The sequence below is a fragment of the Panthera onca genome, chromosome B2 (assembly GCF_046562875.1).
Source record: "Panthera onca isolate mPanOnc1 chromosome B2, mPanOnc1 haplotype 2, whole genome shotgun sequence".
NCBI lineage: Eukaryota > Metazoa > Chordata > Mammalia > Carnivora > Felidae > Panthera > Panthera onca.
Window position 1 is genome coordinate 41,178,165 of NC_138343.1, and position 26,296 is coordinate 41,204,460.

Below are 26,296 nucleotides of genomic sequence, written 5' to 3' on the forward strand. Positions count from 1 at the left end.
AAAGTAAAGCAGTCTGAGAAAGCAATGGCTCTTAACCAGAATATATGAGTTATTCATATATTATTCGTTATTCATATTTCACATATTATTCATTATTATTCATGAATTCATATTATTCATTATTCTTATATTATATTATAACCATAATACATGAATGTAAGGTTTTTGTACAGTTTAGAACATATTTCATAATGTGTGCTGTGCAGTAGAGACCTCTACTCAGAGATTTGATTATACCAGCTAAGTAGCATAAAAGACTTGTCAGGTTGAAAATGGGGAAAATTCCTACTCAAACTATAACCTAAGGCCCGTTTTTTTTTCAATATATGAAATTTATTGTCAAATTGGTTTCCATACAACACCCAGTGCTCATCCCAAAAGGTGCCCTCCTCAATACCCATCACCCACCTTCCTCTCCCTCCCACCCCCCATCAACCCTCAGTTTGTTCTCAGTTTTTAAGAGTCTCTTATGCTTTGGCTCTATCCCACTCTAACCTCTTTTTTTTTTTTCCCTTCCCCTCCCCCATGGGTTTCTGTTAAGTTTCTCAGGATCCACATAAGAGTGAAAACATATGGTATCTGTCTTTCTCTGTATGGCTTATTTCACTTAGCATCACACTCTCCAGTTCCATCCACGTTGCTACAAAGGCCCATATTTCATTCTTTCTCATTGCTAAGGCCCGTTTTTTAAAACAATAAACTTTAAAACTGCCTCTGAACAGCAGACAGCCCAGGTAAAATATCATAAGAATGTATAACTGCTTCTATGTATGAAATGTCTCTGAGGTACAAGTCACAAGACACTTAAGCTTAAGTTGTCTTCCAGGAACTAAGAGGCCCACTTTCATCCAGTTCAGACAGGTCAAGACCTTCCTACTGGGCCCGCACAAATCTCCATAGGTGACATTTTGATGTCAAGGAGCCTGAAATCTCCACCCCCTAATCTTGTCAATACCCCATCTTTGAGCATATGATATATGAAGAAGCAAGATGATGGACTGTGCCTGCATAGATCAACAATTCCCTGACCTTTATCTCACCCTCTCTAGCTTCCAGTCATATCCCCCCACACTGTCCCTAAAATCCCATAAATACTCAAGAGACCTTTTTTTCAGGAAAGGTGATACGAGACCTGTTCTCCATCTCCACGCTTGGCTGCCTTGTGAATAAATTCCTTTCTCTGCCACATATCTGCAGGTCTCAGTGATTGGCTTTCTGTGCATAGGGCAAACTGAACTGGTTAGGTAACAACTGAAGGGTGACAGTCTATATAAGTTAAGTTGCCATATAAAATAGTCCAGAGAAGGGGTGCCTTGCTGGCTCAGTCAGTAGAGCACGTGACTCTCAATCTCAGACTTGTGAGTTCAAGCCCCCATATTGGGCATGGAGCCTACTTTAAAAAAATAAAATAGTCCAGGGAAGATGATTTTAGTCATCCCTGGGTTGGTGAGATTCAGAGATCTGGGAGACTTTAGCAGGGCTTATTGATAATCTGTGTTTCCTCTCATTTAGGGCACAAAGAAAAGGACATTTCCTTCCTTCTTTCAGAAAGGGGGTCACGTGACTATTTCTATCCACTATAGACTGAATGGAAGCACTTCCAGGCTCTATCAGGAAGGAATGGTTATAAGATTTCCATGCTCTTTCCTCCTTTGCTGTGGCAAATGAGGAAGCCACATGTTACAGATGGTACAACCTGTCAGCCTAGGTCCCTGAGTGACTGTGTAAAACAGAGTACCACCCCCAACCCTGAGTTGAACATACACTATGAGCATGAAATGAAGCTTTGTTATGTAAAACACTGAGATTTTGAAGGATAATTTGCTACCACAGTACAACCTTGACAAATGTGACCATTATGAAAATGGTTTTTTGGTTGTTTTGTTTTGCATCTGTATTGTCTGACTCTAAAAATTAAAAATCTATAAATTAAAAATTAAAAATTTATAAAAATTAAAAATCTATAAAATTGTTTTAAAAAATAATTAAAAATCTGCCAGAGGGGTGTGCCCTGTCTTTTTATTAGCCTAAACATGAATTTCAGTTACTCATGTTTTTGGTGGGATCTAAATAAACATGAAGAAAAGTTAAAAGATGTTCACAGACACTTGGAGTCAATACATTTTATTTATTTTTTTACACTTGATCTTAGCCAAAAGGCTGAGAAACAATTATTATTATATATTTTTTAAGATTTTATTTTAGGGACGCTTAGGTGGCTCAGTCAGTGAAGTGTCCAATTTCGGCTCAGGTCATGATCTTGTGGTTTGTGAGTTCAAGCCCTGCATCAGGCTCTGCCCTGATGGTGCTGAGCCTGCTTGGGATTCTCTCTCTCTCTCTCTCTCTCCCTCTATCTCTGTGACCCTCCCCCTTTCATGCATGTGGTCTTTCTCAAAATAAATAAACTTAAAAAAATAATAAAGATTTTATTTTATTTTTATTTATTTATTTTTGAGTGAGAGAGAGAGAGAGAGCGAGCAGATGAGGGGCAGGAAGACAGGGAGAGAAAGAATCCTGAACAGGTTCCACCCTGTCATTGTGGAGGCCAAGACAGGGCTCAAACTCACAAATATGGAGAACATGACCTTAGTCGTAATCAAGAGTCAACGCTTAACCGACTGAGCCACCCAGGTGCCCCTAAAGATTTTATTTTATTTACTTATTTTTTTAATGTTTATTTTTGAGAGAAACAGAGTGTGAGCGGGGGAAGGGCAGACAGAGAGGGAGACACAGAATCCAAAGCAGGCTCTAAGCTCTGAGCAGTCAGCACAGAGCCCGACAGGGGCCCAAACTCACTAACTGTGAGATCATGACATGAGCTGAACTCAGTCGCTTAACCGACTGAGCCCCCCAGACGCCCCTAAAGATTTTATTTTTAAGCGATCTCTACACTTAGCGTGGGGTTCAAACTCACATCCCAAGATTAAGAGTCACACACCCCACCAACTGAGCCAGCCAGACGCCCCTGGAGTCAATACCTTTTAAATCAGGATTAGTTAGGGGCACCTTGCGTGGCTCAGTTGGTTGGGCATCAGACACTTGATTTCAGCTCAGGTCATGACTTCTTGGTTCATGGGATCCAGTGGGCGAAGTCAGGCTCTGTGCTGACAGTTTGGGATTCTCTCTCTGCCCCTCCTGCTTCCCCACTCACGCCCACACACTCTCTTTCTCAAAATAAATCAATAAACTTTAAAAAATTGATAAATTAAAACAAAATAAATCAGGGTTAGTTATACTCTATATCAAATTCTCCTCTTCAATCCTTCTCCCATACTGAATAGCTATTTTTACCAAGGGATTTGGCCTCCATGGTGTAAAATTGCAAAACTCTTCTGCTTCTCCTTCACATCTGCCTTACACATAGTTCTTTCCATGTCCCGCATGAAACCTCTTGCAGATTCCTTCACTTTTTAAGTATTTTTCAGTCACAAGAATAGTCTCATTGCAGTAGTGAAAATGTTTTGTCCAGGGTAACAAGTACCACTCTACACCTCAGTTTATGAGGTTCTCCCATTCCCCAGCTCTTGCCTGCTACAGATGGGAAATTTGCTGTGATGAAGGGAGGAATGCCAGGCTTCTCCACATCCCTGCCTTTACTCCTCAGTGTCTATTGCTCCTCTCCCACTGGCCAGCTGCTGTTTCTGAACTGCCCTCCTCCAGCATTTGGTGCAGGAAAAGAATGGATTAGGGGGAAAGGGCCGTCTTTCCTGGGTGGTGCAGAGTACTGTTATCTTTGAAAGTTGGTTTCCCATGCACGTGGAGGATTCACAAATGTTGGCTCTTTCTCTTGTATGTCACGTCTGTGGGCTTTTTTATGGCTCTCCTGTTGGGACCTCAGTGATGCCTCTTCTCTGGTTGACTGCCTGTTACTTTTCTCCCCACAGTCCCTGGCCTTATAGAGATTCATCCCACATAAAACTCACTCTCCTGGGGTCCCTTTCCTCTTTGGGCACACATCATGGGAAAGATCCTTTCATTTATTTGCTTGTTTGTTTTAAGTTTTTATTTAAATTCCAGTTAGTTGTCATACAGTGTAATATTAATTACAGGTGTACAATCTAGAGATTCAACACTTACATACAATACCCAGTGCTCATCACAACAAGTACACTCTTTAATCCCCATCACCTATTTACCCTGTCACCCCATCTGCCTCCTTTCTGATAACCATCAGTCTGCTCTCTATAGTTAAGTGTCTGTTTCTTGGTTTGCCTCTTTCTCTCTCTTTTTTCCCTATCCTCCTTTGTTTTATTTCTTAAATTCCACATGAGTGAAATCATGTGGCATTTGTCTTTCTCTGATTTATTTTGGTTAGCATAATACTCTAGCTCCATCCATGTTATTGCAAATGGCATGATTTCATTCTTTTTTTATAACTAATATTCCATTGTATATATACACCATATCTTCTTTATCCATTTATCAGTTGATGGACATTTGGGCTGTTTCCAAAATTTGGATGTGATAGATAATATTGCTATAAACATTGGGGTGCATGTGTCCCTTTGAATTAGTATTTTTGTATTCCTTGGGCAAATACCAAGCAGTGCAATTGCTAGATCATAGGGTAGTTCTATTTTTAACTTTTTGAGGAACTTCCATACTGTTTTCCAGAGTGGCTGCATCAGTTTGCATTCCCACCAACAGTGCAAAAGGGTTCCCCTTTCTCCACATCCTCACCAACACCTGTTTTTTCTTGTATAGTTGATTGTAGCTATTCTGACTAGTGTGAGGTGACATCTTATTGTAGTTTTGATTTGTATTTCCCTGGTAATGAGTCTGTTGGACATCTGGATGTCTTCTTTGGAGAAATGCCTGTTCATTCCTTCTGCCCATTTTTTAATTGGATTGGGAAGGATCCTTTTAAAATGATTCCATGTTGGTTTCTTTGTGGGGACACTTGGCCCACCAGACCACTTATGCATCTTTGCCCTGCTAACAAGGGCAGTGCAGTTCACTCTCTATCCCACACACCTTACTTGCCATGTCAGTCAGCTGGCATCTTGCTTTTGAACTTCCTCAGGTGGGAGTTAGGATATCATTCCCTATGGACTTCCCGACCCCAGGAGATATATGCCAAACATTCTGAGAGGTGCTAGTGGAAGCCTCTAAGTCACTTGGCCTTAGGCGAAGGGAACAACCCTTCTCCCTCGCCAGAGTGGCAAAGAGGAAATTCAGAGCCCACAGGTAACTCCCAACACAATCCTCATTCTCATATACAAACTGTAGAACATTAGTAAAGCTGGCCGACTGGATCACAATCTCTTCCCATCTCCCTTTGAGGTGGATGGTGGGGGAAGGGGTGCCTGGCATCTATTGTGTTCCTTTCTGCTTTTGAGGCCTTTGCTGAAACTCCAAAGACAACAGGGAGAATCTAATTAACATCCTGTCACAACTGCTGTCTGTCACCAGTTCAAGAAACTCTTACTAGACCCCCAATGAAAATGGTGAAATGGGTACACACACACACACACACACACACACACACACACACACACTGCAGCAGACGTATAGCAATGACAGATAAAACCTGAAAAGGGAAAAGAGACCTAGACTTTAAGACACAATACACCTTCCCTGTGAATATGTGCAAATCCACAAACTTCCGAGGCTTTGAAATAAGTTTAGATAGAAGTAAGGGTAGCCGTCAGAGATTTCACTCCTGTGTGTGGAGAAGTAAGTGCCTCCCAGGAAGTGGAGGACCTGGGCCAGGTTTTCAGCTTGAAGCCAAGGACACTCCAACCCTATGTGCAACCTGAACATAACTATTGCCAAACCTCTGCTTGGGGCTATAGCTTTATGGGAAGCTGTGTGCCAAGTAAGCGGGAGAACAAAGTTTTGAGTCTTTAGATGAGAACTGAGCTTAGGCACTGCCTGTTCAGTGAGTGGAATGGCCGTACCTTTATATCACCAGCTCCTATATGCTAGCAATAACCAATTAGAAAATATGATTTTATGTTAAACATGGTGGATTCAATCCATGCATTATCACTATTAAGTCCCTAAACCCCTCTAAAATGACAGTAAATGTTTCATTTGTCTGTTTTTTAAGGTGCATACTCTTACATGCAACCTGTAAATGTGAGGGAGATAATGCTCCATGGTGTGGAATTTTGACCAGTGGGAGACAAGAGCCTGTGAATAATTTATCTCCATTTCTTCCATTATCTCACCTCTCCCAGGATGGTTTTGAGAAGCAGTTTGTTTATTGAGGACACGGTGTCCAGATCCAGCAATCACTTTCATTTAGTGGTCGCCAGGTATCTGATGAAACATCCTCCTGTTGTTTCTCCTTTCTTTCCTGCATCACTCTCCTTGTCCCTCACACCTGCACCCTGGACTCCCTAATAATACAATGAGGCTCTGGTTTAGGGGGAACCAGGCTAACACAAATGACAACAAAAAGAATGATATACTTGACTTCACCACAACGAAGAATTCCTGCTCATCAAATGGCACCATTAAGAGAATGGAGTTGGAAGGGAATGCAAGCTGGTGCAGCCACTCCGGAAAACAGTATGGAGGTTCCTCAAAAAACTAAAAATAGAACTACCCTATGACCCAGCAATTGCACTACTAGGCATTTATCCACAGGATACAGGTGTGCTGTTTCGAAGGGACACATGTACCCCCATGTTTATAGTAGCACTATCAACAATAGTCAAAGTATGGAAAGAGCCAAATGCCCATTGATGGATGAATGGATAAAGAAAATGTGGTATATATATATATATATATATATATATATATATATATATATACACACACAATGGAGTATTACTTGGCAATCAAAAAGAATGAAATCTTGCCATTTGCAACTACGTGGATGGAACTGGAGGGTATAATGCTAAGTGAAATTAGAGAAAGACAAAAATTATATGACTTCACTCATATGAGGACTTTAAGGGACAAAACAGAGGAACATAAGGGAAGGGAAACAAAAATAATATAAAAACAGGGAGGAGGACAAAACAGAAGAGACTCATAAATATAGAGAACAAACTGAGGGTTACGGGAGGGGTTGTGGGAGGGGGGATGGGCTAAATGGGTAAGAGGCACTAAGGAATCTACTCCTGAAATCATTGTTGCACTAGATGCTAACTAATTTGGATGTGAATTTAAAAAAATAAATAAAACAAGTTTAAAAAAAAAAAAAGAAGACGTACAGATTGCAAGTATGTGCATAAAACAATGTGCAAACATCAGGAAAGGTAAAGTAATAGTACAATGAGATAGCACTAGAAAACTATTAGAAAGGAGAAAAAAATGAAATTTCAATTACTGGTGAGAACACAGAGTAACAGGGGCACTCATACATTACTGGTGGGAATATAAAATGATATATCAAATTTAGAAAACATATATACTTTCAAAAAATAGGTGTGTACATGTTTAAAATTGTTATATCATCTTGGAAAATTGACCCTTTCTGTCATTTTTTAATATCCTTTTTATTCATGATAATTTTCCTTGTTCTAATGACTATATTGTCCTTATACCCATTATAGTTTTTTTTTTGGCTGTTTGAATAGTATATCACTTTTACTTTTTTTACTTAATATAATTTTCCTTCCTAAAATATTAATCATATTCACATAACATGGTTGAATACAATTTTCTTAATCCACCCTGAAAATCTCAGGCTTTTAACTTGTGTATTTAGATCATTTTCATTAAAATCATTGCTAATGTGAAAAATAAATAAACAAAAATAAATAAAAAGTCAGTATGGCTCTAAATCATACACTGATATATACAGAAACTTAATACAAGGAAAGAAGCATTTAATATTACTTCTGCTGAGATGCCCTCACTGACCATCTGTAATAGAGTCCCCTTGCTGACATCCTTATAATATCTCCAGTATAATTATAATTGCTTGTTTAATTTCTGTCAGCTCTGTGAGAGTAATGGCCATGTCCATTTTGTTCAAACTTGTAAAATCTACATGTAGCACAATACCTGGTTTATAGTAAAAAATACATATTTATATTCAATAATTTTGTAATATATTTACTGTGGTGAGAATTTGGAAATGTGTGAGCTGCTAAATCATTGTGTTGTACACCTGAAACTAATTTAATATTGTATGTCAACTATACTTCAATTAAAAACAAAAAATAAAAATAAATTAAAAAAAGAGAATGGAGTTGGAAAAGATATGGTACACGTAAAAAGGACTCGTATATACAATATATAAACAACAGTTAAAATACAAGAAAAAGACAGACACCTCGATCAAAACATGGACAAAATATTTAAGTGCTCAAAAGTGGAAATCCAAATGGCTAGTAAACATGTAAAACCTCACAAATAATCATGAAAATGAAAAGTAAAACCATAATGAAATAACACTTTACACTTACTAACAGGGCTAAAATTCCAGATGTTGGTGAGGAGGTAGAACAAAGGACATGCACATACACTTCAGATGGGAGTGTAAGTTGGCACAGCCCCTTTAAGAACAGTTTGGCATTATCTGCTAAAGTTGAAAATGACTATTTAATTCTATTCCTAAGTATATATCCTAAGAAAATCATGTGCAGGTATACTGGAAGATGTAAGAATGCTCACAGAGGGGCGCCTGGGTGACTCAGTTGGTTAAGGGTCCAACTCTTGATTTAGGCTCAGGTCGTAAACTTCTGGTTGTGAGCTGTCTCCTAACAGTGCAGAGCCTGCTTGGGATTCTCTCTCTCCCCCTCTCTCTGCCCCTGCCCCACTCACATTCATTCGCTCTCTCTCTCCCTCCCTCTCTCTCAAAATAAGTAAGTAAACATTTTTTTTAAAAAAAGAATCCTCACAGAAGCTTTATTTGTAATAGACAAACAGTCCACATATTCTTAAACAGCAAAATGGATTCACTTTGTATGTTTATAGAATGGCATACTATACTGAGTCGAAAATGAACGAACTGCTTAATTCAATAACAGAAATAAATCTTTTTTTTTTCAGAAATAAATCTTAAGAACAATATTGAGCCAAAGAAAATAGATACAAAAGTACTACATACTGCATGATTCCATTTGTAAAAAATTTTCTAAACTGGCAAATTAAACTATAGTGAATAGGAGTGCATTCTTAGGTGGTACATTATAAAGAAAAGTAAACTGAAAACCCTAAGAATCAGCATGGTGATCATCAAAAGTGTGGAAGGCACTGTGATTCAGGAGAATGGAGAGGGGTCTTTTGGGGTGTTGGCATTGTTCCAGATCTTTACTTGGGTGATTGTTTTTCCACAGATATCAGTTTTTTTCATAACTTAGTAAACTGCACATTTATGTTTTACGTACCTTTTATGCACAGTATGAAAATTTTTACAATATAAAAGGGTTAAAGAGAGAAGACAAAACTGTAGCCTATGAAATTTGAAGTCCAGATGGTATTATTTTTGTGCTAGCAAGCAATTTATGTTCCTCAGATGTGGTATCCAGCCTCCAAGATGGCCTCCCATGATCTCTGTCTCCTGGTATTCACATCTTTGTATAGTCCCCTCCTATATGGCAGTAGGTTTGGTCTGTGTGACCAATAGAATATGACAACTTATAAAATAATTTAAAAACTAACATTAATAGGGGCACCTGGCTGGCTCAGTCTGTGGAGCATATGACTCTTGATCTCAGGGTTGTGAGTCTGAGTCCCACATTGGGTGTAGACATTATATATAAATAAAATCTTTTTAAAAAATAAACACTAGCAACAATATGAACAGCTAACACAAATGTTTATGAAACAGCTAACATTTACAGCAATGTATCCCAAAGTGTAATATGTACACCTGAAGTAATTCTAGAGATTTATGTAAAACAAACTTTTATATGTTAACAGACAAGTGTTTGCTTAATTGATTGCAAAATGGCTTTCTGGGGTGCCTGGGTGACTGAGTCAGTTGGGCATCCAACTTTGGCTCATGTCACGATCTCACAGCTTGTGAGTTTGCACTTTGGATTCTGTGTCTCCCTCTTTCTCTGCCCTTCCCCCCCCCCCAAAAAAAATAAATAATAGAACATTAAAAAAATTTTTTTTAATGGCTTGCTGAAGCATCTGAGTGGCTCAGTCAGGTGAGTGTCAGACTCTTGATTTCAGCTCAGGTCATGATCCCAGGGTTGTGGGATTGAGCCCCACATTGGGCTATGCACTGAGAGTGGAGCCTGCTTAAAATTCTCCCTCTCTCTCTCTCTCTCTCTCCCTCTGCCCCTCTGCCCTGCTTGTGCACTTTCTCTTTCAAATAAATAAATAATAAATTTAAAATGGCTTGCATATAAAATTTATATCTTCATAGATATTGCTAAATTGGAGGCAAAGTAAAAAGAAGTTAAGGTGATTTTTTAAAAGTTTATTTATTTATTTATTTATTTATTTATTTATTTATTTAATTTATTTACATAATCTCTATTCTCAATCTGGGACTCAAACTCATAACCCCAAGATCAAGAATTGCATGCGGGGGACCCCTGTGTGACTCAGTTGGTTAAGCATCAGACTCTTGATTTTTGGCTCAAGTCATGATCTCATGGTTTGTGGGCTCCAGCCCCATGTTGGGTTCCATGCTGTCAGCTTGGAGCCTGCTTGAGATTCTCTTTCTCCCTCACTCTCTGCCCCTCCCCCACTCACATGTGTGCTCTCTAAATAAATAAATAAATGAATAAACACTGGGGAACCTGGGTAGCTCAGTCAGTTGAGTTTCCAACTCTTGGTTTCGGCAGATCTCATGGTTCACGGGATAGAGCCCTGCATCAGGCTCTTCTCTGGTGGAGACTGCTTGGGATTCTCTCTCCCTCTCTCTCTGCCCCTTTCCCTCTTGCGCTTTCTGTCTCTCTCTCAAAATAAGTAAATTAACATTTAAAAAATGAGTAAACATTTTTTTAAAACCTACTACCAAAAAAAAAAAACAAAAAAAAGAGTTGCATGTTCTTCAAGTGAGCCAGCTGGGCACCCCTAAGGTTGACTTTTAATGTTAAGGAAACTGTAATACTAAGGTATTCTTCTTTTTTTTTTTTTTTTTGGTTAAAGTTTATTTTATTCATTTTGGGGGGGGAGGGAGGGAGAGAGAGAGAGAGAGAGAGAGAGAGAGAGAGAGAGAGAATCCCAAGCAGGCTCCAAGCTGACAATGCAGAGTGAGACATGGGGCTCAATCTCATGAATCACAAGATCATGGCCTGATCCTAAACCAAGACCTGGAGCTTAACCGACTGAGCCACCCAGGGGCCACCAAAATCAATTGTATTTCTATATACCTATGGAAAGAAACTAAAATTTGAAAAACAGGCCTATTTTCAATAACTTCAAAAAATTCCAAGTACTTCTAATAAGTGAAGTATAAAATCTCTTCAGAGAAAACTATACAACATTAATAAAAGTAAGTAAAGAAGATCTAAATAACTGGAGGGATATACCATATTCGTGGACTGAAAGACTCAATATTGTAAAAATGTTAATTAACTCTTCCCAAATTGATCTATAGATAGAGTCGATGTAATCCTAACATATTTTTTGGTAGGAATCAACAACTTGATTTGAAAATATGTATGGAAACACAAAAGTTGAAGAATGGCAAAAGCACTTTGCAAGAAGAACACTACCAGATATTAAGACTTATCAGAAATCTACAGGGGCACTTTGCTGGCTCAGTTAGTAGAGCATATGGGGTCATGAGTAAGAGCCCCATATTTGATGTAAAGGTTACTTAAAAAAAAAAAAGATTTATCAGAAAGCTACAAATTAAGATTGCATGATATTTGCACAATGAGACAAATAGATCAATGACTACAATTCAGAGTCCAGAAACAAATCCATGCTTGTTTTAGGACAAATTTGTCACTGCAGTGCACTGGGAAACAGAAGATATTTTCAGTTAGTGGGCTGGGTCTGCTGGGCATATAACTACAGGAGAAAAAAATGAATCTTGACCTTTATCTAATACCATACACAAAAGTTAATTCCAGATTGATATTATCTACATGTAAATTTCAGATTGTAAAAGGTAAAACAATTAAGTTTCTAGAAAATGACATAGGAGAATATCTTCATGACTCTCAATAGGCAAAGAAAGATTTCTTAAATAGGACACAAAAAGCACTAACTGTAAATGAAACAACTGGTATATAAGACTATATTAAAAGTGGAAACATTGGTTGCTCAAAAGACACCATTAAGAGAGTGAAAACATAAGTCATGGAATGAAGGACAATATTTGCAAAACATCCAAGAAAGAGCTTGTACTAGTATAAAAAACTTGCACATCAATAAGAAATATATAGGCAATCCAATAAAAAATGGGCAAAGGACTTAAATAGTCATTTAAGAAAAGAAGCTCTCTGATGGCCATTAAGCATGCGAAAAGGTGCTAAACTGTCTTAGTTATCAGAGAAATGGGAAAAGATACACTGTACTAAACACTTATTAGGTTAATTAAAGGATTAATACAGCCCTCTCATACAGGGCTGGTGGGCATGTAAATTGGTACAACCACCTGGGAAAACTGTTTGGCAGTATTTACTAAAATTGAACATTCTCTATGACCCAGCATTTCCTAAACATATGCCCACCAGAAATATGCACATATATGCATCAAAAAAGATATATGTACAGGGGTGCCTGGGTGGCTCAGTTGGTTAAGCATCCAACTCTTGATTTCAGTTCATGTCACGATCTCATGGTTTGTGGGTTCATGACCCACATTGGGCTCTGTGCTGACGGTGCAGAACCTGCTTAAGATTCTCTCTCTCTTTCTCTCTCTGCCCTTCCCCAGCTCACACACATGCTCTCTCTCTCTCAAAAATAAATATATGAACATTTAAAAAAAAGACACATACAGAAAAATTCTGGAAATGGATAGTGTTGATAGTTGCACAACATTGTGAGTATACTTAATGCCTTTGAATTGTACACTTAAAAATAGTTTAAAAGTTAAATATTATGTATGTTTTCCCACAATAAAAATGACATACAAAAACGTTCTTATGGCATTATTTATAATAGTCGAGATTTCAACTGTATAATGAACACATTGTAGTATATTCATACAATGGAATACCATATAGCAAAGCAAAAAATAGACTGTAGTTATATGCAATAACTATATGAATTTCACAGATTCAATGTTGCATCAAAGAAGCCAGACACACAAAAAATACAAACTGTATGATTTTATTTATACTGGGTTCAGAAAGCAGGCAAAATTATGAGGTTTGAAGTTCAATGGTTACATGAGGGGGGCTTCTGGAATCCTGAGAATGTTCTATTTCTTGACCAAGATGTGTTCACTTTGTGATAATTCATCAAGCTAAACAGTTAGGATTTGTGCACTTTTCTGTGTATAGGTTTCGATTTTAAAAGTTTGTAAAAAGGGGCACCTGGTTGCCTAGTCGGTTAAGCATCTGACTCTTTTTTTTTTTTTTTCTTTCAGGACCAATGATCACAAGCTGCCTGGGTAACAAAAAATTATGCTTCTGAAATCTCTTGATGTCAATTCTGCACAAAGAGCAATGGAGCTGCCCTATGTGTGCCACTCACAATAGAAGCCCTTTTTTAAGCATCTGACTCTTAATATCAGCTGAGGTCATGATCTCACTGTCATGGGATCGAGCCCCTTCTCACACACTGAGCAAGGAGACTGCGAGGATTCTCTCTCTCCCTCTCTCTCTGCCCCTCCCCCTCTCTCTATCTCTCACAAAATAAATAAATTTTAAATAAACAAATCAACCAACCAACAAATAAATAAACAAAAAGTTTACAAAGAGGAGATGAAGACACAGTCCCTGCTTTCATATAACTTAAGGTCAAGATGAATTGTATGAGAGTCGTATGTTTATTAATAAACAAACAAACATAAAATTACAACCATGATAAGTATGATGAAATAAAAGGCATGGGATGGTCTGAGAACATATAGTAAGGAGATCTGACATGGCCAGAGAAGTTAAAGAGGGCTTCCCAAATAAGTGATGTTGGTGTTGAGTTCTGAAGATGAGAAGGAGGCAGAAGTGGAGGGTAAAGCCTTCTAGGCAGAGGGAACCCTTTATCTGGGACTTCCCGATATTTTCATTTTTCATTGTCCTTGGCTCTGTCCACTCTACTCACCTAGTCAGTCTGTACCTATTCCTGCTCAGGACTGAGGGGAATAATTTCTTTTCTTTTCTTTTTTAATGTTTATTTATTTACTTTTGAGAGACAGAGAGTGCAAGCAGGGGAGGGATAGAGAGATAGAGGGAGACACAGAATCCAAAGCAGACTCCAGGCTCTGAGCTGTCAGTGCAGAGCCCGATGAAGGGCTGGAACTCACAAACTGTGAGATCATTACCTGAGCTGGAGTCGAACGCTTAACCGACTGAGCCACCCAGGTGCCCCAGGACTGAGAGGAATAATTTCTTGACACACTTGTAACCCATTCCTGGCATGAGGTTTGGAAACAACTTGCAAGTTACACAAATTACAGAGCTTTTTTTATTCTTGAATGGTTTGAGAATAAATTGCTACCTATTGCCCCACTGTTTCTGAGTACTTCAATAGGTGTTTCCTAAAGTAAGGACATTATCTTACATAACTCCCATACAATATAGATTAACATTGATAAAGAACAACCACTTAACTTGCAGACTCTGCTCAAGAGCCTCTGGTTGTCCCCAAAAGATCCAGATCATAATCATAACACTGCATTTAAGTTTTATATCTCTTTAGTCTTATTCATCAGGAACAGTTCATTTCTTTGCTTGACATTCATGACCTGACTTTTTAAAAGATTATAGGCCAGGGCATCATGGTGGCTCAGTCGTTTAAACATCCAACTTAGGCTCAGGTCATGATCTCATGGTTCGTGAGTTCAAGCCCCACATCAGGCTCGACACTGGTGATGAAGAGCCTGCTTGGGATTCTCTCTTTCTACCTCTCTCTGCCCCTCCCCCACATTCTCTCTCTCTCTCTCTCTCTCTCTCTCTCTCTCTCTCTCTAATAAATAAATAAACTTTTTTAAAATTTAAAAAAATACGGGGCGCCTGGGTGGCTCAGTCGGTTAAGCATCCGACTTCGGCTCAGGTCATGATCTCGCGGTCCGTGAGTTCAGGCCCCGCGTCGGGCTCTGTGCTGACAGCTCAGAGCCTGGAGCCTGTTTCGGATTCTGTGACTCCCTCTCTCTGACCCTCCCCCGTTCATGCTCTGTCTCTCTCTGTCTCAAAAATAAATAAATGTTAAAAAAAAATTAAAAAAAATAAAATTAAAAATAAAATTAAAAAAATAATTAGATCTTTAAAAACAAAAAAGATTATAGGCCAGTTATTTTATGTGTCTCAATTTGGTTTTGCTGGGATTTCCTTGTGGTTGGATTCACACTATATATCATTGGTAGGAATACTATAGAAGGGATGATATGTTCCTCTCATTGCATCCCATCAGGTGGTGCAAGACTTCAAATGTTCCTTTATAGTGCTGATAAGGTGAACTTTCCCATCACCTGAGGAAGGTGATATCTGCCAGGCTTATCTACTGTGCAGTTTCTCTTTTTTTAGGAATTTGTTAAGTATTTTGCATAGAAGCATTTGAAACTGTAATTGTCCTGTTCATTATATAATCCATTCATTCATTTATATCACTATTGGTTTATGGTTTTCGATTATATTCAATGAACTGTAATCTGTTACTATCATTATTTATTTTGATCCTCAAAGTGTCTTCAATTTAGCTAGTGAGAGCCCATTCTGTGTTCTTTTGATACATTTCCATTACTCTTTGAGTACTTCCTTTTTTGGGGGCACAACAAAATGTTCAGCCTATCTTGTACTTTCCTTCTTTCCAGTGGTGGAGTCAGCCATTCCTGCAAGAAGCCCTTTCAGTGAGAAATAATACTTAGAATCCAAGATCTATGAAGTTGGTGTGTTCGTTGCTATAGGAGTGTTGCCACTTCCTGGCCTTCTCAGTGCACAGAACTAGAAAATGTATATATACGTGTATACATTTACATATCTACCTATCTTATTTATCTTATCTTTTTTTAAAGTTTATTTATTTATTTTGAGAGGGTGGGGGGAAGGGGCTGAGAGAGAGGGAGAGAGAGAATTCCAAGGAGCATTAGCACTGTCAGTGCGAAGCCTGACTCTCAGTTGGAACTCACGAACTATGAGAACCTGAGCCGAAACCAAGAACTGGATGCTTAACCCACTGAACCACCCAGGCTTCCCTTTGTTATCTCATCTCATCTTATCCTATCTATCTCCTTTTTTAAAAAAATTGTTTAGGGGCACCTGGGTGGCTCAGTCGGTTAAGCGGCCGACTTCGGCTTGGGTCATGATCTCGCGGTCCGTGAGATCGAGCCCCGTGTCGGGCCCTGTGCTGACGGCTCAGAGCCTGGAGCCTGTTTTGGATTCTGTGTCTCCCTCTCTCTGACCCTCCCCCATTCATGCTCTGTCTCTCTCTGTCTCAAAAAATAAATAAACGTTAAAAAAAATTAAAAAAAATTGTTTAATGTTTACATATTTTTGAGAGACAGAGACAGAGTGCTAGCGGAGGAGGGGCAGAGAGAGAGGGAGACAAAGAATCTGAAACAGGTTCCAGGCTCTGAGCTGTCAGCACAGAGCCCGATGCAGGGCTCAAATCCATGAACTGCAAAATTATAACCTGAGCCAAAGTTGTACGCTTAACCGACTGAGTCATCCAGACACCCCTATCTATCTCCTTCTTGAATAACATGGGTTCACAATGATATCTCTAATTACAGTATGACTCCACAGGGCTCCATCTAGTTTCCTCCCTTTCCATACTTGCTTTTCTCTTCTGCAACACTGAGAAACTTGGATCCTTAACGACTTTACTTATTTATCAGCCTTTCTGCTTGTAACCAGTCTCCCATTGCTATCACCACCCCTTCCCTTGTGCAGATACCCTTTTCTCAATCCACTTGGACTCTGACACCCTGTGCCAGGCTGATGTGTGAACACCCTCCTGTGACATCCCACATAGGGCCACCACATTCTTTCCCTTAGGGGCTCTAACACCAATCCCAGGCTACCCTTGCCTGGACAACCTCCCTACCTTGTTGCACACGACAAGCCCAGTGATTCTTTCTCTGAGTAAGTTCCTACCTAACATCCATGCCGCCTTTATGGGTTGAATTGTGTCCCCCAGAAAAAGCTGTTGGAGTCCCCCCAGTACTTCAGAACGTGACCTTACTTGGGGATAGGAATGCCCGAAATGCCACCAGATTATTTGCTTTCAAATGGTTAACTTTTTGTTATGTGAATGTTACTTCAATTTAAAAAGAAAAGACAATAAAGGAATTAAAAAGGCAAATATTTAGGGACAAAAGGAGAAAGAGGACTGGTGAGAACAGACAGGAGATGCTGACAAAATTTAGGAAAATGGAAAGTAAATGGTGATGGGTAACTGACTCAGCAAAGCAGAAACAGGCATGCAGGGAGGTAGCCAAAAAGAGACCCGATGATTCATACACACAACTCTCACGATCCTAGAGGCCTCAGGTACCTCTGATGGTGGGAGGGGAGGTGGTGCTGAAACAGTAAAACTGGGGTTCAAGTTGGTATAATGAGTAGTTGGACCCTTTGACCTCTTCCTCTAGCCCATGTAGCCAGACGGCTGCACCTTCCCTTCCCCAACAGTTGGGAGCAGTCTCCACAGTAGAGCAATCTCCACAGCAGAGCATGGTGATGAGATAGCATACTGAAAAACAGGACAAAAGTCTGGCAAGACCTTCCAGTCCTTTTTTTAACCAGCTTCCAGAATGCAGGCAGGCAGGAAACATATATTCCTAGCCAAGAGACTGGAGGACTCTCCCTTGAAGAGATCGAATCACCCCCAGAGAAAATGTCTATAGACACCAACGTTTGGGTCACTCTGCAATGATACCGACTTGCCCACAAGCCCACACCATGCACCTATAGTTACTCAGCTTCTTAGTGCCTCTCTCTTAAATACAAATGATAGCCAAGGATCACCCATTGAGAACCACCTATAGGCTAAACATCAGGAAAAAAAAAAAAAGAAAGAAAGAAAGAAAGAAAGAAAGAAAAAAGAAACTCAAATGAAACAGAGGAAGTGGGCCAAAAGAAATTTAAAACTAAAAGTAACAATATCCCCCAAAAGACATGAGATGATATTGCAATCATGAACCAAGAGAAATGGACTATAAAAATGAAATCATAGGGGCATCTGGGTGGCTCAGTTGGTTAAGTGTCTGACTTCGGTTCAGGTCATGATCTCACAGTTCGTGGGTTTGAGCCCCACATTGGGCTCTGTGCTGCAGCTCAGAGCCTGGAGCCTGCTTCAGATTCTGTGTCTCCCTCTCTGCCCCTCCCCTGCTCATGCACGCGCATACACGGGGTCTCTCTCTCAAAAATAAATAAAAACATTAAAGAAATGAAATCAAAAAGGGTATTTGAAATTAAAACATTATTGGGCAAAATAACAATTTAAATTGAAGAATAGAATTTAAGGACAAGGAAATCTCCTAGAAAGTGGGACAAATGTGGGGCGCCTGGGTGGCTCAGTCAGTTAAGCATCTGACCTCAGCTCAGGTCATGATCTCACGGCCGGGCTCTTGAGTTTGAGCTCAGTGTTGGGCTCTGTGCTGACAGCTCAGAGTCTGGAGCCTGCTTTGGATTCTGTGTCTCCCCTCTCTCTGCCCCTCCCCTGCTTGTGCTCTGTCCCTCTGTCTCTCAAAAATAAATAAATAAACATTAAAAAAAAGTGGAACAAATGCCAAAGAGATGGACAATGGGGAAAAATAAGACTATAAGATTAGATAATCAGTTCAGGAAATCTTACATCTGACTATTAGAAATTCCAGAGAGATCAGAGATAAAGGAGGGGAAGAAATTATCAAAAAATATAATAATTGGAGCGCCTGGGTGGCTCAGTCGGTTAAGCGTCCGACTTCGGCTCAGGTCACAATCTCGCGGTCCATGAGTTCGAGCCCCGCATCAGGCTCTGGGCTGATGGCTCAGAGCCTGGAGCCTGTTTCCGATTCTGTGTCTCCCTCTCTCTCTGCCCCTCCCCCATTCATGCTCTGTCTCTCTGTCTCAAAAATAAATAAACGTTAAAAAAAATTAAAAAATATATATATAATAATAATACATAAAAATTCCCAGAACTGAAGGATGAGTCTTTAAATTCTAAGGCTCTCTGAGTTCCCAATACAATGAATCTAAAAGACCCAACTAAAGAGCACCAGAAGTTTCAGAACGCTGACAATAAAGAGAATATCCTACAATCTTCCAGACACAAAAAGAGGCCATGTATAGAGAGGTTAGGGATCAGAGTGGTATTCGGCTTCTCAGTAGGTACAATGTAGCAAAAATCCTGAGTGAAAAATGATTTTCTTCTTTTTTTTTATGTTTATTTTTGAGAAAGAGAGAGATAGAGAGTGACCGGGGCGGGGGGTGGGAGGGGTTGGGGCAGAGAGAGAGGGACAGAGGATCTGAAGCAAGCTCTGCACTGACAGCAGAGAGCCCGATGTAGGGCTCAAACTCACAAAACATGAGATCATAACCTGAGACAAAGTCGGATGCTTAACCAACTGAGCCACCAGGCACCCCTGAAAAATGATTTTTTCAACTTAGACCTGACACCCAGCTAAACTATCTGTGGTAGCTTTGCAAAGAAGGCTCCCAATGAACTACACTTCCTAATGATTATACCCTTGGGTAGTTCCTTCCAACTCTAGATGCAGGCTGATCTATGACTCACATTAACCAATAGAACATGGTGGAAACGACACTGGGCCGGTTCTGTTCCTGGCCTTTAAAAGGACTGGCAGTTTTGACTTCCTCCCTTTTGGAAAGCTTTGGCTTTGAACAGCCTAAGGTGCTACGCAGGAAGTCCAGCAGTCCACTGGAGAGGCCAATCTATGTGGAGTGAGACTACAGAGAGAATGGGAGAAAGAGAGAGAAGAGAGACAGATTATAAGGAATTGGCTCACATAGTTATGGTGGTCCAGAAGTCCCAAGATCTGCAGTCAGCAAGTTGGAGATCCAGGACACCCAATGGTAGAGTTCTAGTCCAAAATGCCAGCAGGCCAATGTTTCAGTTGAGCCTGAAGGCAGAAAAAAAAAAAACTGATGTCCCAGCTCAAACAGTCAGGCAGCTGTTCCCTCTTACTTGCAGGAGGATCAGCTTTTTTGCTCTAGTTAGGCCTTCAACTGATTAGATAAGCACACTCACATTAGGGAGTACAATCTGTTTTACTCAGTCTATGGATTCAAATGTTATCTCATCCAAAAACACCCTCACAGACACAGCCACAGTAATTTTTGACCAAATATCTGGGCACCTCATGGCCCAGTCAAGTTGACACATAAAATTAACCATCACAGAGATTTTGTCATTAGTCAAAGTTTATCTGTCAGATGCTCTCTTCCCTTAGAATGAGGTATTTCCCAAGGATAGTCCCTATACTAGTTTATCAGGCCCTTGCCACTGGTTCATCAGACCACTGGCTAGAATCAATCTCAGAAGTAGACATAGGTTGGATCTCCTTTAGATTATTAGTGGTTATGTGAGCTAAGTTCTGAGGAATTAATAATTATACCTCAACTTTCTTGTCCTCAAAGAGCTTACGGTCAAGTTAGGACCAAGAAATAGTAGCTTGAGAAATTAAATTATAATATTCTTCATAGGGTATACCATAAACTGTTGTGCTCTTCACAAAGTGATTTATCCTTCTCTGGAAACTGCCTCCCACAAAGAGATATGTCATTTCTAATCATGTTTGTGCTCTATAGTCAGAATTGACTGAAACATAGATAGATATCTGATTTTAGTTAAGCCGATCATTTAGTCTCTCCTGGGAGTTTTAACAGTGAGAGACACCAATGCACAGAACTGTTACAAGCTGAGTCACATCAGAGACAATGGTGTAAATAACTCCAGCTGCTTATATTCCAGAAGTTGTGCTGGCTCCTTTTCTTCTCAAGATCTAGCTGTTAAAACCTTAGTTGGATTTCATGAGATAAGTCTGGAATTAATCCTGGAATACTCTTTTCTAATACCACCAAGCAATTCTCCAATTCTCAGTGGACACCACCTAGATGTCCTACAAATTTAACTCAGTTCTAACACTATCCACCTGGAGATGATGTCAAATCCCATGGGGTAAGGGCTCCATCCCACAAGACTGCTCCTACCTCATGGGGCACCTGGGTGGCTCAGTTAGTTGGGCGTCCGACTTTGGCTCAGGTCATCATCTCATGGCTTATGAGTTTGAGCTCCACGTCCGGGTCTGTGCTGCCAGCTCAGAGCTTGAAGTCTGCTTCAGGTTCTGTCTCTCTCTCTCTCTGCCCCTCCCCCTCTCAAGCTATGTCTCTCTCTGTCTCTCAAAAATAAATAAACATTAGGGTGCCTGGGTGGCTCAGTTGGTTGAGCGTCCGACTTCAGCTCAGGTCATTATCTCACAGTCTGTGAGTTCGAGCGCCACATCAGGCTCTGTGCTGATAGCTCGGAGCCTGGAGCATGCTTTGGATTCTGTGTCTCCCCCTCTCTGCCCCTCCCCTGCTCATGCTCTGTCTCTGTCTCAAAAATAAATCAAAACATTAAAAAAAATTTTTTAAATAAATAAATAAACGTTAAAAAAAAAAAGAGAGAGACTACTTTCACTTCAGATGCCATTCACAAGTCCAGGCTGTCACCTATGCTTCTGACTGGCTGTAACTCAGGGGGTCCAGTAACCCCCTCTTCAGATTAGATAATTTTTTGGAATGGCTCGCAAAGATCAAGGGAACACTTACTTACATTTACCAGTTTATTATTATTTTTTTAAAGTTTATTTAGTTTGAAGATGGGGGGGGGGGGTGTGCAGAGAGAAAGGGAGAGAGAAAAAATCCCAAGCAGGCTCCTCACCATCAGTGCTCAGAGCCCAATGCAGGGCTCAAACCCATGAACCACAAGACCATGACCTGAGCTGAAATTAAGACTCAGATGCCCAGCTGACTGAGGCACCCAGGCACCTGCATTTACTAATTTTTTATAAAGAGTATTATAAGTAATACAGATGGGCAGCCAAATGAAAAGTTGCATAACAGTGAGGTCCAGAGGGTCCTGGGCAAAAGAAGTTGTGTCTTCATGGAACTGGGGTGCACCACCCTCCCAGCATGTAGATGTGTTTACCAACCAGGAAATTGATCAAATCTCATAATTAAAGAGTTTATAGAATTTAAACTGCAGCCCTTCTCCTTCCTCTTCCCAGAGGTCAGTGGGTGGGGCTGAAAGTTATAACTTTCTAATCACTTCGTCTTCAGATGACCAGCCCCATTTTAAGGCTATCTGGGGGTCCCACTCTAAGTCACCTTAGCATAAAGTCAAGTGTGCTTATTGGGGCTCCTTATGAATAGCCAAAACACTCCTATCAGGAATTTCCAAGGGTTTTAGGGACTTTGTGCTAGAAACTGGGGGAGAAGGCCAAATATATTTCTTATGACACACAACAACCTAATAACCTTCTGTATTAGTCAGGGTTCTCCAGAGAAACAGAACCAACAGGATGTAGATATATATAGAGATTTATTTTAAGGAATTGGCTCATGCAGTTGTGATGGCTTGGCAAGCCCAAAGTCTGCAGGGGAGGCCAGCAGGCTGGAGACCCATGGAAGAGTCTAAAGGCCGTCTGCTGGCAGAATTCCTTCTTGCTTGGGGACGTCACTTTGTTCTATTAAGGCCTTCAACTGATTGCATGAGGCCTACCCATATTACGGAAGCAATCTGCTTTATCCAAAACCCACCCATTTAAATGTTAATCTCATCCAAAAAACACCTGCACAAAGACATCCAGAATAATGATTGTCTAAATACCTGGGCACCATGGCTAAGCCAAGTTGACACATGAAATTAACTATCACACCTTCTAATTGATTCCATTTTTAGTTTAACTTAGCTCAAATTGGTACTGTAATTTGCAAAAAGAAAAAAAAATTAAATATCCCTGAATTGTTGAAAACTCTAATCATAATAGCTGCCAGGAACACTGTTATGTTTTGATCTATACAGATGAGTAAGACACAGTCCCTCTCTTTGAGAAGCTCATAGGGTTTGGGGGGGGGGGGTTTGGTTTCTTTCTGTAGTGTTCAAAATATCGTAGCTGAGGAGCAGGAGTGCAGGAGCACTTGGCTCCAGGGGTCCCAAACACATCAGGTTTGGCCACTTGCCACTGACAAAATCCAAAGGCAGACGGATGAGTAGTGGTGAAATAAGACAGGAATTTATTTCCGTTCAAGACAGGGGCGCTTGGGTGGCTCAGTCGGTTAAGCATCTGACTCTTGGTTTCGGCTCAGGTCATGATCCCAGAGTGGTGGGATTGAGCCCTGTGTTGGGCTCTGTGCTGAGTGTGAAGCCTGCTTAACAGTCTCTCTCTCCCTCACCCTCTCCCCCTCCTCTGCTCCAACTCTCTCGCTCTCTCTCTCTAAAAAAAAAACGGGGGGGGGGGGTATTTATTTCAGTAAGGCCCACCCCAGGAAGGCCCCAAACTGGCATCTCAAAGACTGTCTCCAAAGTGCTAAAAATACTTCTTGGTTTATGTAAGAAAAATGTGGGACAAAGGTCAGTGGGTACATGCAGGTGGGCAGGTGGATTATGGTCTTGGAGTCAGTCACACAGGGTCTTGCTGGCTCAGGGCAGTCCTTATTGCTTGAGGGGTAGTTTCAGTTCCCATCAGGGGATGCTTTGCCCATAGGGTCTTTTGCCTGAGTTATGTAAGCTGGAAAGAAGAACTTAACCAATTAGAAAGTACAGACTGAGGTCAAAATGGGGGTAGTTGAAGTTCTCTTTCATTATCAGTAAAAAAACACATGGGGCACCAGGTGGCTCAGTTGGTTGAGCATCCAACTCTTGATTTCGGCTCAGGTCATGATCCTGGGGTTGTGGGACTGAGCATCGGACTCTGTGCTGAATGTGGAGCCTGCTTGAGTTTCTCTCTCTCCTTCTGCTCCTCTCGCCCGTTCATGCGCTCTCTCTTTAGAAAAAAAAAAAATCTTGAGGTGGTGAATCATTAAGTCCAATTGTTGCAAACAGGAGTTTTGTATATGGAGACCTCTTTGAGGACTGGGACGTCAAAGAAGGCTATACTCCTTTGTCCTGAGAAAAGGTTACATTGCAATGTTCTTGGTGATTCTCTGGGCACCCAAGAGACAATCTGGCTTGAATGCTGGACTTTTAGAAGGAAGCAGGCAAACACGCATTTGGAGAAGAGCTTGGTCTCAGTCTGGTGAAAAACCCTGCATCTCAGTGTAAGGAATTTAGAATTTTCCCTGTTAGTAGTGGGGAAGTCTTTGGACATTTCTGCCTGATAAAATAAAGTGATCTACCCTTTCTGTGTTTTAGGAAGAGGAAATTGGTAGGTGTGAAGAGAGAAGGGGAAGGATAAGGCAAGCCGGGAGGCTGTGTCAATCAGGGTGTTTAGCTATAAGTGAGACGTCTCAACTCTGGCTAACTTAAGCAGAAAATAAAATGATTGAAAGTAAATTGTGCAGTTCACAGTGTTGATGGGAAAGGCTCAGAAAATCCCTCCTGCTGCCTATTATCCACATGCATTCTTCTCTTATATTTAGTCTTCCAGAAAGTAATTCTATTCAGCAACTTTAGATATTCCTTATACAAATGAAATCACCCACTACCTCCTCACAAAAAGACAACTTCAGGTTTCAGTAGTCACTGCATCCAGCTCCAAGTCCAGTGTCTGTTGATGCCTACTTCCCTCCTAGCTCTGTCCAGGCTCATCCTGATATTTCTGTAGACTAACTTGTAAAGTTATCAATCACCATTTATGGCATTTATGTTTTCCAAAAAGTGGGAAAGTAGGGGGCCTGGGCTGGCTTGGTCGGTGGAGCATGTGACTCTTGATCACATGAGTGATCAAGCCCCATGAATTCGAGCCCCATGTTGGGTGTAAAGATTATTTAAAAATATGGGAATGCAAGCTGGTGCAGCCAATCTGGAAAACAGTATGGAGGTTCCTCAAAAAACTAAAAATAGAACTACCCTATGACCCAGCAATTGCACTACTAGGCATTTATCTACGGGATACAGGTATGCTGTTTCAAAGGGACACATGGACCCCCATGTTTATAGCAGCACTATCAACAATAGTCAAAGTATGGAAAGAGCCCAAATGTCCATTGATGGATGAGTGGATAAAGAAGATGTGGTACATACATACAATGGAGTATTACTCGGCAATCAAAAAGAATGAAATCTTGCCATTTGCAACTACATGGATGGAACTGGAGGGTATGATGCTAAGTGAAATTAGTCAGTCAGAGAAAGACAAAAATCATATGACTTCACTCATATGAGGACTTTAAGGGACAAAACAGAGGAACATAAGGGAAGGGAAACAAAAATAATATAAAAACAGGGAGGAGGACAAAACAGAAGAGACTCATAAATATGGAGAACAAACTGAGGGTTATGGGAGGGGTTGTGGGAGGGCGGGTGGGCTAAATGGGTAAGGGGCACTAAGGAATCTACTCCTGAAATCATTGTTGCACTAGATGCTAACTAATTTGGATGTAAATTTTAAAAAATAAAAAATAAAATTTAAAAATAAATAAATAAATAAATGCTTAAAAATACAAAAATAAAATAAATAAACTTTTCTTAAAAAGTGGGAATGGAGGGGCACCTGGGTGGCTTAGTCGGTTGAGCATCTGACTTCAGCTCAGGTCATGAGCTCACGACTCTTGAGTTCAAGCCCCGCATCAGGTTCTGTGCTGGCAGCTCAGAGTCTGGAGCTTGCTTCAGATTCTGTGTCTCCCTCTCTCTCTGCCCCTTCCCCCACTCACACTTTGCCTCTCTCTCTCTCAAAAATAAATAAGCATTAACAAATATTTTTTTAATGTAGGGGGTGCCTGGGTGGCTCAGTTGGTTAAGCGTCCAACTTTGGCTCAGGTCATGATCTCATGGCTCCTTAGTTCGAGCCCTGCGTCTCTATGCTGACAGCTCAGAGCCTGGAACCTGCTTTTGATTCTGTCTCCCTCTCTCCCTGCCCCTCCCCCGCTCATGCTCTGTTTTTCAAAAATGAATAAACATTAAAAAATTTTTCTTTAAAAAGTAGGAAAGGAATTAAAAGAAAAATTAGCTTAGACAGATAAATATATTTAGGAAACATTGAGGAAGGAAATATGGGTAGAGACTCCAGTTCTCATTTCCATAACTGATTGTAAGGCTGTGGGTATTTATAACTTTTGCCCTCTCTGATTGGTCCATGTTCTCCATGCCTTTAGGCAGAACTTCCACTGGCTATTGCTTTGTACCCACGGTGTGTCCCAAATCTCATTTCTGAGGGATCCAAGCTCTCGGTGGTCCTGCT

General features: G+C 40.5%; 1 non-coding gene across 1 annotated transcript; it reads right to left on the reverse strand.

Moving 5' to 3' along the window:
• Positions 1-13,344: 13,344 nt before the first annotated feature.
• Positions 13,345-13,528, reverse strand: LOC132668143 (U11 spliceosomal RNA). The gene has a single exon (XR_009605502.3). It is a non-coding gene; the product is annotated as a U11 spliceosomal RNA (small nuclear RNA).
• Positions 13,529-26,296: the final 12,768 nt, after the last annotated feature.